This window comes from Gossypium arboreum, chromosome 6 (assembly GCF_025698485.1).
Source record: "Gossypium arboreum isolate Shixiya-1 chromosome 6, ASM2569848v2, whole genome shotgun sequence".
Taxonomy (NCBI): domain Eukaryota; kingdom Viridiplantae; phylum Streptophyta; class Magnoliopsida; order Malvales; family Malvaceae; genus Gossypium; species Gossypium arboreum.
Genome location: NC_069075.1, coordinates 139,014,211 through 139,028,266, shown reverse-complemented (window position 1 = coordinate 139,028,266; position 14,056 = coordinate 139,014,211). Strand labels below are relative to the sequence as shown.

Genomic DNA, 14,056 nt, shown 5'->3' with positions numbered 1-14,056 from the left:
TGTGGGTTTGGTTGATGATGGCCCTGACTGCTGTTCATTATCTCATCTCTGTCCACCATTGCCAAGATTCAATTATATGATTTATGTTTATAGACTTGCTACTTATCAAAATCAAATTTGTTAACCAGGAAGGTGGGTGATGACCATTTTTGAGTTTATAAGACGAAGGAAAGATTATTGTAGTCATATTAGTGATGCTTGAGACCTTAGCTATCTTTGGAGTCGTACTTCATTGAGGGTATGGAGGGATTAGTATATGATTGGTTGGGTTGTGTAATCTTGGTTCCACAGGGTTGTGCCTTTATCCTCTTTTGTTGGCTCTGTCATTTTACTCTCTACAAACCATTGTTAATTATCTGTTATCTAGAGAGAAAGAATTGTATCAAATTGTAATTCTATTCTTATCACGTTTTAATAGGAGGATGACAAATCAGATTTTTATTCTTGAATTTTAGCATTTTTAGTAAGATTTGAATTTTGTCAAGAGGAAAAAGTTGAAAATCAGGAGGAAAAAATCTCATCTATCATTTTCTTATTGAAAAGAGATAAGAATAACGTGAAATGACAGTTCTATACAATCGCTTCTCTATTATCTAATCATCTCGTGCTAGTATTTTAAGGAATTGGGTATTTTAGATTGTTGGTTATATTGGGTCTTTTATGTATTTCACTTGGTAAAGGTTGTGGAGTTGCTTACTATTGGAATGTCTTAAAAAGAATATAGTTTGAAAATTCACAACATAAACATTCTGGCTAAATCTAAAAAATTTAGGAGTGAAAATTTAATTATAAATTTTGAGAGGTTAAAACATAATTTTATTATTTATTAAATTATAATTTCATTGCTTTTAAGTGATTAAAATTCTAAACCATCGTTATAGTTTTAATGGACGGTGAAATTAGCTTTAATGAGGTTAAAAACGATAATGGTTGTGAGATTAATTACTGTAATGATGTGATTAAAACTATTGATGAAATATGTATTTGGATTCAATCGCAACAATAACTGTGAGATGAATTAATCATATGCTTAATTATAATTGTTCAATTTATTGTTACTTTATTTATATATTTATAATTATATCTTATATTTATATTTATCTTTTGTAATTATATGCTTTTATATTATAATTTATATAGAAATTATTTAGCCATCAAATAAATTTATTTTTTGATACAATACTTAAAACTACCCATAGTCCCTCCCCAATCTTTAAATAGAAGGATAATGAACTTTAACGCACTCAAACTCACGTCCTCTTATACTGACAATAATATTAATACTAATTAAATTAAGACTCAATTGTCTATTTTAATTTATCTAAAAATATATATATTGTAGTTTTTATTGTTAAAATTAATGTATTGTACTTTGAGAAATTGATTTTGTACGAAATTATTTTATTCTTTTTGTAGGGAAAAGGTTGAATAGTGTGAGAAGAGTTCATGTATCACAGCGAACACATTCTGGCAAAACCATATTTTTAATCATATTAATAAACTAATAAACTGTGGGCTGCTTGCTTGATGATGGTATGCATGATCTCATCTCTTTCCAAGAAATTTCATTGTGTCGCCAATTGCTAAGATTCAAACACAGAGATGTACTTTTGATTGTTGCTTTTGGACTCCTACTGCTTATCAATATCAAATTAAGAAACCCTAATTTGACTCTCATCTCATGTTCTTAGCAAGTTCATGTGTAGGATTAGCTACTTCAACTTCTTTTAAGTTGCGGATGGTACAAGAATTTTGTTGAAAAAAATATTGCTCATAATTCTGCCTCCAAACATTTGGGTTAAGTTTAAATTTTGGAATTATCATTGCTAGAGAGCTTTACTTGAATATCACTCCGACCGTAAAACAGAGGAGAACACTTAGTTTTATATAATAATAAAAAGTTATTTTATTATAAGGATAAAATAATATTTAGTCCATGAACTTAACAACTTTTCCTTAATCCTTAACTTTTTTTTGGGTCAACATAGTATTGGAAGTTGATAAATTTTCTCACATTAGTCTTGGAACTTGGCAAGTGTTCCCAATTTTTGTCCATGTAAAGATGTGACACTTTGATGTTGTGCCACATTATCACATGAAAAATTATAATTCTTTTCTTAAAAAAATTCAGGGACTAAATGTTGATTTATTCCTTTATTTATATTGTAGGCATGAGAGCTTGGATTCGATCGTAAGTAACTTCATTCCCTTCCCCCATTTATCAAAGAAGAAAAAAATTTCAAACCAAGGATTTATTTTCGATGATATTTACAAAATAGACTCTTGAACTCCCAGAGCTACAAATTAGGATTCTCGAATTTGACTTTTAAACAAATTAATATCCAATCCAAATATAAATAAGCCTTCGGATTTAAATAAATCACTCAATCTTTAAACGGATCAAAATGGAAAATGGGTATTGCTATGCTTATAATTCATAATGAATTAAGCATTTTCCTTTTACAGCAAATCATTATCGCACACACCATTAACAGATAATTCCTACAATTCAATCCCACAACATGAGCACAAAAGTGAACACTCTTAACCAATAGATCAAATCCCAAGTTTTGAATTAAGCACCACTTTTAAGTTATAGAATGGAGGATCTTAAACTAATAAGAGAACTAAACGTGGGCTGAAGAGTTTGAGCCTACTAAACCGTAGACCTTCATGTCGGGCCGTATCCCATCTAAATAGACCTTCACTATCCAATTTTGCTGTCCTCAGCTAGATAATTCATCCGCGTCAGCAAAGAATCAAAGCCACTTCACACAACAATTTATTGTGTTTATCTATAATCCACATCATCTACCCTTAAAACCTTTTTTAATAATTTCATTATAGGTTCTGATTATATCTGTTATTTTCGATACAATATCTAAAACTATCCATAAATAGGAAGATATATGTTTCAATACACTCAAACTCACATCTTCTTACATTTACAACAAAATTCATATCAATTGAACTAAGTCTCAATTGAACTCTTACAATTTTTTTTCCCTTTGCGACTAAACTAAACTTAATTATGTAGCACAATAATAGCTTAAAATATGAACGGTCCATAATTAAAATACTACAATAATTATACGTACAAGTAAGTTTAACACAAAAAAAGCTAAACTTAAACAAAGATTAAAACCCAATTGTGTGCCCATAATTTGCAAATAATAACAATAATGATGATGCGACTTTACACTGTTAAAACAACTACTAAATAGGCTTCAACAACCTCATTATATCGGGAATGGAAGCATTATATGAAGCTCATAAATTGACATGTCCCAACTAGGAAAAATACAGTTGATTAGTTTTTTGGTTGGGTGTATCTGAATTCCTTTCAAATCAGACCACACTCACTAAAGTGGATGTTGAATTTTTCATTGGAAAATGATGTTAACCTACACCTCTTGGATCTTGAAACTAAGAATTACAACATAACCACCAGTCGGTTCGATTAAAAATAATTGAATGATAGGTTTAGGGTCTTTTTAGATCGGTAATGTGTTTACTCGAGGATAATAAAAACAATAGTGGCAGTAAAATTAAATATTGTGGTGATACTATAGTATAAGACAAAAAGAAAACTGAACACATTGCCACACTAGAGGTAAACGCTCAACCAAAGGAAGGACCCTTAGACTTTGTTTACTATTTTTTAAATCAAAAGTTGTTTACTATAAGAGGGAAATTTGTGGGAAATGTAATGAAAATGGGTTAATCCATTGTCCAACTTGTCTTTAGTGCTTTTGCAATTTGTATTCTTTTCTCTTGTGGCCTAAAACAAAAATATGGGTCTCTTGGTGTTAGTCCAATTGGTAACAATGGATAGTTAGGCCCATTGGGCTCAATAGTTTTTAATTATGATGTCCTTGAGAATGTAAGTTTAGTGTTTTAGTGGTATTTACTTTGCAAATTACAATATTTCTACGTATGTAATTATTTCAATATACAACAAAATATACTATAATAATAATTCCTTGTGTTATACATAAAATATACATTTTAATGGATTTTCCTATATTCTATTTTTCATTCATTTTCACTTTTGTACTTAAATTTTTTCTTAAATTTAATAACTAAAGCATCAATTTTTTATCTATTTTCTAACGATTGTAAAGAAAAATTGTTGGACAACTTTGACCAATAAAAAAGCACCATATGGCATGCTTTAGCTAATGAAAAAAATGTCGCGTGATAATTAAGTTTATTTAAAATAAAAATATTAAATTTAAATTAAAAAAAAATATTATAATATTAAAACACTTTTCACTTTGATTAATTGTTGACTAGTGGTGCTTTGTGATTGCCTATAATAATTTGCTTTAACGTCAGTTTAAAAAGGGACTAAAAATATATAACAGAGGCATATTTTAGGTACCAAACTGAGAATTTAAATATGAATTTGAATAAATTAATCTGTAAATTAATTGATTTTTTTAATTAATTGATTTATTCCTTTAATTATATTATAGGCATGAGAGCTTGGATTCGATATTAAATAACTTCATTCCCTTCCCCCATTTATCAAAGAAGAAAAAAACTTTCAAACCAAGGATTTATTTTCGATGATATTTACAAAATAGACTCTTGAACTCCCAGAGCTACAAATTAGGATTCTTAAATTTGACTTTTAAACAAATTAATATCCAATCCAAATATAAATAAGCCTTCGAATTTAAATAAATCACTCAATCTTTAAACGGATTAAAATGGAAAATGGGTATTGCTATGTGTCGAAACCATTTTTTTTGAAAACGGGAATCGACTTAAGTTTTGGAAACGATAACGAAAAATGGGAGTCGACACCAATCTTTTTTTATGAGGTGTGATCGGGTCACCTCGTAAAAGTGGTTGTTTTTAATAAATGGTTTGATTTATTTAAACAACGATTTTGGTCCACGTAAATCAAGAAAACAGGTTCGGGAGTCGGTTACGCACGAGGAAGGGCCTCGATACGCCCAAAATTAGTACCTAGTTGATTAATTAGCGTCTTAGTGTCAAAAATTGAAAACTTAAAATACTTTGAAATACGATCCCTCTCTTTGTAAAAAAAACTCGAATATTAAAGACATTCTCGTCTCGAAGTGATAAAATGTCACGTCCAGTAAGTTAGGACACGACATCTCGAGCTTTTGAGAGTGAGTTTGCCTTTTATGTAAAATTTGTGTATTTTAACTCTTTTTAAAAGCATATTTGATTATTTAGGGTAAACGAGGAAAATCGAAACCCAGTAAGTTAGGGCACGATCTCTCGAACTACCGAATTGCCTTTATTTAAAAAAATCTTATCTCAAGATAACAAAATGTCATACCCGGTAAGTTAGGACACAACACCTCGTATTTCCGAGAATAAGCATTTTTTTTAAAACTCATATTGTGATTTAAAAGAATATTTCGTTATTTAGGTTAAATGAGAAAAATCGAAACCCAGTAAGTTAAGGCACGATTGTCTCAAATTACTAAATACGGAATATTACTTTATGAAAGAATTATCTTAATGTATTGAGTAAAAAATATAACGTGATTTATAGTAAAACATAAAAGTAAATTATGGTATTAATACATTATAATAACATAGTAATAGGTGCGACGGTGTTAAAAACAATAATATGAGCAATTATAAAAGATGAAATAATAGCAAGACTAGTAATATGTAAATATAAACAAAAGCATGAAGAAAATGAAATGATCGAATACATAAGTAAATAAATAAATAAATAAATAAATAAAACATGACAAAATAAAATTGACAATGATAACGAAAACGGTAATAATAATAATAATAATAATATAAATAATAATAGTATAAAACGATAATAATACATATGGTATTAAATATTATAATAATAGTAATAATGTAAATATGAAATAGTAGGGAACATATATATGTGAAACATATAATACTAGATTAAAATATATATAATATTTATTGAAAACAGTAATAATATAAAAATAACTAACAATAACGATATATAAATATATACAAATATGTATTAAAATATATAGGAATAAAAAGTATATACATAATATTAAAAATATGTACATAATATAGCGTTTAAAAATACATACATAATGTAGTTATTAAAAAATATATACACAAGTATAGTATTAAGAATATACACAACGTGTATGGTATTAAAAATATAGTATTAAAAAACATAATACATACATATAAGTATTGATTAAAAAACGCTAATACTAATAATAGTAATAGTAATATACTAATAAATAATAGATATAGTATAATAATGAAAATATAAATAGATAAGAAACATAATAGATGAGTAATAAGAAAATGAAAATATAATAATAGTCGTAATACAATGGTAATAATAATTACAAAAATGATGATAATAATAATAATAATATTAAAGTAAAGTAAATAAAAATAATACTATATATAAATATATATTTATATACGTATATAATAAAATACACACTACTATATAATAATAATAACAATAATAATAATAATAATAATAATAATATAGAAATACAAAAAGCAAATATAATAAAATATTAAATTAAAGTAATAAAAAACAATACTATATATAAATATATATATATATATATGTACATAAAATATACACTAATATATAATAATAATAGTAATAATAATAATAATAATATTGAAATGCAAAGAGTAAATATAATATAATAATAATATTAAAATAAAATAATTAAAATAATACTATATATAAAATATATATACATACATATGTAATGAAACATACACTAATATTAATAATAATAACAATAGAGGTGATAATAATAATGGCATTGGAATAAAATAAATATAAGTACAAGTATGATAATAATAATGGTAATAAAAATAAAAATAATAGCAATAATAAGAAATTTAATAAATAAAGTTATAAGAATAATAATATTTAAAATAAAATGAAATAGCAAAGGTAATATAAAAAAATCAACTTAAATCTAAAAAAGGACTAAATTCGGAACAAAAAGAAAGTTTTGGGGCAATTTAAAAAAAACAAAGAGAAAATGACTAAAAAGCGATATGCGTGTAACCTGGGGGGACCAAAAGCGAAATATTCCCTCATTCTAAAACGCAGCGCATGGTATAGGACTAGATCACAAAACGCAACACGTTTCGGGGCCAAATTAAGAAATATTAAAAACTCGATTGCGGAAACATAAAAAGGCAGAAGGGCCATTTGCGAAATTAGACCCTTAAATAAAAACACGCGGATCCTTGGAGCGGGTCGGGTCAACACGCGGGTTAGCTCAAAACGACGCCGTTTTGGGGTTAAAAGGCAGCCCCCAAAACGACGTCGTTTTGGGGGCTATAAAAGGCCAATTTTTTTTTAAAAAAAATCATTTGTAGCATTTGAAAAAAAAAAAAAGTGAGGGGGGGAAATTCTCTCTGGACCAGGTCCAACTCCGACCAGGAGGGCTGCCGTCGCCGTCATCGCCGGCCACCGTGTAGGTAAAATTTTTTTTCTTTTTTTTTATTCTAATATATATATATACATATGCTGTTTTTTTTTTAAAAAAGGGAATATATGTATATGTATTCGAATGGAGGAATTAAAGAGAAAAATAATAAGAGAAATAGAAACTTTTGCACGATGAATTTTTTTTATTAACTTGCTATGTTCTTTCTTTGGATCTATCTTTTTTGTGTTTAAATCTTTTTTTTTATTGATGAAAAGTGGCCGAATGTTTTGTGTTTGCAAAGAGAAAACTTGCCGACCGTTACAATGATTTTTGCTTGGCTTTTTATACCCATTTACATGATTTTTATATTATTTACTGTCTTTTCTTCATCTACTCTGCAGGTGCAAGTGGAGGGCGGTGGATGTGACGTGGAGGTGGCAGCAGAGGTGGTGGCTAGGCTCTGACAGTGGCTAGGGCGCCACTTAGGGATAGGGGGCTAAGGTTTATTTCTTTTTTTTTTTTGTATGTTAAGGTCTTTAGTGGGCTTAGGGTTTAATTTATTTGGGCCAAAATTGGGCTTCTACACTATGCTTATAGTTCATAATAAATTAAGCATTTTCCTTTTACAACAAATCATTATCGCACACACCACTAACAGATAATTCCTACAATTCAATCCCACAACATGAGCACAAAAATGAACACTCTTAACCGACAGATCAAATCCCGAGTTTTGAACTAAGCACCAATTTTAAGTTATAGAATGGAGGATCTTAAACCAATAAAAGAACTAAACGTGGGCTGAAGAGTTTGAGCCTACTAAATCGTAGACCTTCATGTCGGGCCGTATCCCATCTAAATAGACCTTCACTACCCAATTTTGCTGTCCTCAGCTAGATAATTCATCCGCGTCAACCAAGAATCAAAGCCACTTCACACAACAATTTATTGTGTTTATCTATAATCCACATCATCTACCCTTAAAACCCTTTTTAATAATTTTATTATAAGTTCTGATTATATCTGTTATTTTCGATACAATATCTAAAACTATCCATAAATAGGAAGATATATGTTTCAATGCACTCAAACTCACATCTTCTTACATTTACAATAATATTCATATCAATCGAACTAAGTCTCAATCGAGCTCTTAAAATTTTTTTCCCTTTGCGACTAAACTAAACTTAATTATGTAGCACAATAATAGCTTAAAATATGAACGGTCCATAATTAAAATACTACAATAATTATACGTACAAGTAAGTTTAACACAAAAAAAGCTAAACTTAGACAAAGATTAAAACCCAATTGTGTGCCCATAATTTGCAAATAATAACAATAATGATGATGCGACTCTACACTGTTAAAACAACTACTAAATAGGCTTCAACAACCTCATTATATTGGGAATGGAAGCATTATATGAAGCTCATAAATTGACATGTCCCAACTAGGAAAAATACAGTTGATTATTTTTTCGGTTGGGTGTATCTGAATTCCTTTCAAATCAGACCACACTCACTAAAGTGGATGTTGAATTTTTCGTTGAAAAATGATGTTAACCTACACCTCTTGGCTCTTGCAACTAAGAATTACAACATAACCACGGGTCACTTCGGTTAAAAATAATTGAATGATAGGTTTAGGGTATTTTTAGATGGGCGAAGTGTTTACCCGCGGATAGTAAAAATAATAGTGACAGTAAGATTAAATATTGTAGTGATATTGTAGCATAAGACAAAAAGAAAACTGAACACATTGCCACACTAGAGGAAAACGCTTAACCAAAGGAAGGACCCTTAGACTTTGTTTACTATTTGATAAACAAGCATGTTTTTAAATCAAAAGTTGTTTTTAAACACGAATTTTAACTGAAGCCAAAAAAAAATTTTAAAAAATAGTTTTGGCTATTGGGAAAGTGTTTTTCAATGAAATTAACATTTTATCTTCTTTAAAAAGACACTTTTTGATGTTAACGGTAAGATGTTAACGGTAAGCATTATCAAACTTTTCAAAAGTTACTTTTTCATAGTATTTTTTAAAAGTTATTTTCAATTTCTATGATAAACTGAATCTTAATCGAACAATTATTAAATTTAACTGACTAATTTGTTGACATAAGTTTTAATCAATCTAATCGAATCAACTTAACACCGACTATTTCAATCAACTAAATCGATTAACTTACTTTTTTGTATGATAAATATGATGAATTTGAATTTAAGTTAAAAATGATGAAATTATAAATATGGATGAAGTCCATTTACATCAAAATTTACTCACTCCTGCTAAAAACCCCTCAAGAAAAAAGTCCGATATCTCTTAATCCTTTTATTTGAGGGTTTTTTTTTAAATTTTGATGCAACCATGATCAAATTAAAACCATACAAAAGAAAGAAGAAACAAATTGCTTCACTTTATGAATTGGACCAACTTTTGTGATTTATTTTATATTTGTTTAATATAACTTGATTGAAGTGAGGTTAATTTTCTACTCTCTAAATTGCATCATCCCCATCAATGATTCAAAGAAAATGGGTTTGAAACCTTTGTGTGCTTTGCATTCATCTAGGTGTCTTGAAGGGTCAATTTGATTCCCACTAAATGTGGAACATTGTTCCACTACCAATTCCCAACTACCCTTAACTTATGTACAAGGTAGTTGACTAGTATTAGTTTTTTAATTTGATATACACTACAAGAAAGTGTTCTTCATTTGCTAAAATTTATGTAATTGTTTAATGACTAGGGACTTTATCCCTCTCCTTCTCAATTTCCAAACCCTTAATTATGTTGGAGTTAATTATTAAGCGAAGGGATCTTACTTACACTCGTATAATAGTTTTATATCCTTTTATTTTTTGTTCTTCAACTAATATATTAACAATTTAATCGTTATATTTCATATTTCATTCATATAGGAGTAGAAGTAACGTGGAAGTCCTTATATTAGAAACGGATGCCACATGTAATTGTTTTGTTATTTTGTCAGCCATGCCAGTTTTTAGACAATAGAAATTGATGAGATTTTTAACAAAAAATCGGTTTACTCTTTGATCTAATGTACGGGTACTAATTTGTCCATTTTTTTTAGTAAGGGGAGCAAAACCTAATTCCTAATACAAGGGTCTTCATAGTACGTTTACCTCGTATAGATAATGCATGTTAAATTTGACATAAGCTGAAAATTTCTAATTATTTGCTTTATAAAAAAAATCTTTCAACTATTTAATAAATATTAATATTAATATATTATACCGATGTGATAGAGATATTAAATCAGTTTAAAATTTTATATGCTTAATAAGTACAATAATATCAATAAATTCAATGGTTGAATTTTAAAATATTAATTACAAAAAAAATACGAAATAATATAAAACTTACACCATTATAAACGACTCCTCCTTAATTATTATATATGGTAGTGTATCATTAAAAACAAAATTAAATAAATTTTATTTTAAAATTTTATAACGATGTATCATTATCTAATTAACTTATGTGACATAGAATAATCAATCTATTAATGATTTGAGTATTAAAGAAAAATATATGACATTACCCTAATCTTCAGAGAAATTACTTATTTATTTTTATTATTAAATAAGGGTGAGAGAAAGAGAAATTAAAATATTTAATGTTGCACTATCTAATAATAAAAGTTGATTCGAGAATTAAGCCAAATGGCAAGTGAAATTATTTGCTTTGCTTGGTCCCTAGCTTAATATTTTAATTTTTGAATATTAATATCATTATAGATTGTTATCATATTTGTTTTGATACAATATATTTAAAACTATTTGTAATCTTTTTGAACTATTAAATAAAATGATATTATATTTTAACGCACTTAAATTCATGTTTTTCTGCATTGACAATTATATCGATATTAATCGAACTAAGACTAAATAGGCCTTAATATTTTAATTTTAAACTAATAATAAAATAAAATAAACCATGATATAATTAAGAATTGTCCCATTAATTTCTCCTCCAATATTTTTAATATACGAAATTAAGGGAATAATGATGAACACATTTGAAAACAGAAGCCAAAACCTCAGCATATCGTACGCATTACGGGATTATAGAACTTAGATTTCCTATGTCTTTTTTCTTTGTAAAATTTTTATTTTCATCCTTTTATTATATTTATATTTAAGGTAAATTATTAAAATATTTATTTTTGTTTGTTTCAGGTTATATTTTAGTCATTTATGTTTGAAATGTTATATTTTAATTACTTACGTTATCATTTTGTTATGAAATGATCACTCTGTCATTACGATCTATTACCTTCTAAATTGCAGTCTGATTATGACAGTTAAAATGGGTTTTAAATGCTAATGTGGTTCAACTAAGTAAATTAATTGATTTTTTTAATTAATTGAATTTTTAAAATTAATTAACAACAAAAAAAACCGATCTCCTTTTTCTTTTAGTTTTCATTTTCATTTTGACTGAAAAACTATCCATTTAGACCAGGTGCCATAGGTGGATCAAACCAATAGAAAAAAATGACAGCAGTGCCTTCTCCTATTCTCATAATTTGGACACTCTAAAAATCTACTATCTAGTTTTTTATTCGAACATGAAGTTCTTAACATAATTGGATAACCACAATATTAAGTAAATATAGAGGTTGATATGTCCATTTCTTCTTTTTCTTCTTTGTTGTTTCGCTCTTCTCTTCTTTGATGGTAACAAAAAGAAAAACCTAATTGTTGCTTCTTTTTAAAATGGAGAAAATCGAGTTTTAGGGTAAAAAACTGTATTCTATTTTTATAAAAAAAATTTAACTTTTTCTCACCCTAACTAAGCATTTATGTTGACATTTAAAACTCATTTTAATTATCACATCATAGTGTCGTATGGGATATAATAGAATAAAATAACGTGACTAAAATATAACATTAAAAATAAAAGAAACTATTTTAATAATCTACCTTTAAATTTAATATTTAACATATATTCTTTAATTTTCATAGTTTAATTATCATTAATTAATTCAAATTTCAGTAATTCCTAGAAATTAAATTAGTAGAAAACTCCGTACAGTTTTAGGTTACAGAATTTGTTGGTTTCCCAATGGCTGAGTGTTGGTTTAGAACAAGGGAAAGCGTGAAACGTAAATGGGACCCACTTCGCCTTAAATCATTATCATCGTGATTATTAAAAAGGGGCAAGGATCAGCTGCCACGTGGGTTAAAATTAAATAAATAAGGGTGGGGGGTTGCTGCTTTCAAATGGAAATATAGGTCATGTTAATGTTGACTTCAAAATCCCACTTAATGGGGAATGTCCACTCAATGCTCGACACGTAATTTCCCTTTCTCTTGATTGTGTGAATGCAATCTGCCTTACCTTCTTAACACGTCTAAAGGTTTTTCATTTAAAGCCCATTAAAATAAATAAATGTATGGAAAAAAGATGATTATACCAATTTCCCCAGCATTTTGATTGAGTTCGAATTTTAAACTGATTGTTACTAGAAGGGTTTTATCTAAATATTATATCGGCTTAAATAAAATTGATCTTGGACCATCAAAATGAAAGAAAAGTATGTAATATATTTACTCGTTATTAAATTTAGTCTTTAACATTTATATATTTTTCAATTTCTTTTATTATTATTTTAACTAAATTTAACTATCGACCTTAAAAAATTATATTTAACTATCAACATATCAAAAATAATTGAATTATTATTATTTTTAACAAAAATACAGACTAAAACGTTACATTTTAAGCATGATAGATTGCATAGCAATTCTCACGTACTTATTATTTTTTACGAATTTTTATATATTTTTAATATTTTTATAATTTTAAATTATCCGTTGTTATGCCAATATGAAATATCGTGAACTGTTATACAATTAATTATGCCAGCATTGTTAAAAATAAATTCTTAGTGTTTTCATTAAAAAAGAAGAAGCAAATTGGCTTTCTTTTAAAAATGTTAAGGGATAAATTTATTTTTTTAAATTAAAGGTTAAATTGATAAAAATAAATATTGAGGACTAAAATTGATATTATACCTTTAAAAATCAACATCATCATATTCCTTGCCCTAAAAAACCTTTGTAGCTTAATTTTCCAAAATTAAGCAGCTAAATCCTCTCCCTACCCATTAAGTAAGTAGCATTTTGTATGACAACTTGACAAGTAACCATATTATAATTACAGACGCATGCTTTTAATCAACTTTTTCTTTATTTTTAATCGTCAATTTAACTATTCCATAAGTGATTTAATTGATTTTTTTTTTTGTGTGTGTGATAGAAAATTTGAATTTTTTTAATATAAAAATAAGATAAAATTTGAACAATAAACACGATTCGAACTCAAGTCATGTTTAAAATGGTAAACACCCCGATCATCAGGTCATTACATGAAATTTTTCATCGTTAATATTTTTTTATTAATAATTATAATTACCTTTTTAATCAACCTATGCATAGAGCTTGTAAGGCTACCACTATAGTAGTAATTGTAATAATGAATGGGGAATCTCCACATTCATTATTTGCCACAAAATAGGCAACATTTGCAATCACCGACAGCCTTTGAGCTAAATTAAATTACCAACTAAATTTTGTAGCATAAGTAGTCAATTCCATAGCTTATTAATTAACTGTGCC

At 27.5% G+C, this 14,056-nt stretch overlaps 1 long non-coding RNA gene across 1 annotated transcript; it reads left to right on the top strand.

Moving 5' to 3' along the window:
* The first annotated feature begins 7,340 nt into the window (after positions 1-7,340).
* On the top strand, positions 7,341-8,039 carry LOC128293916 (uncharacterized). Its single transcript, XR_008284053.1, has 2 exons — positions 7,341-7,455; positions 7,808-8,039. It is a non-coding gene; the product is annotated as an uncharacterized LOC128293916 (long non-coding RNA).
* The last annotated feature ends 6,017 nt before the right edge of the window (positions 8,040-14,056 follow it).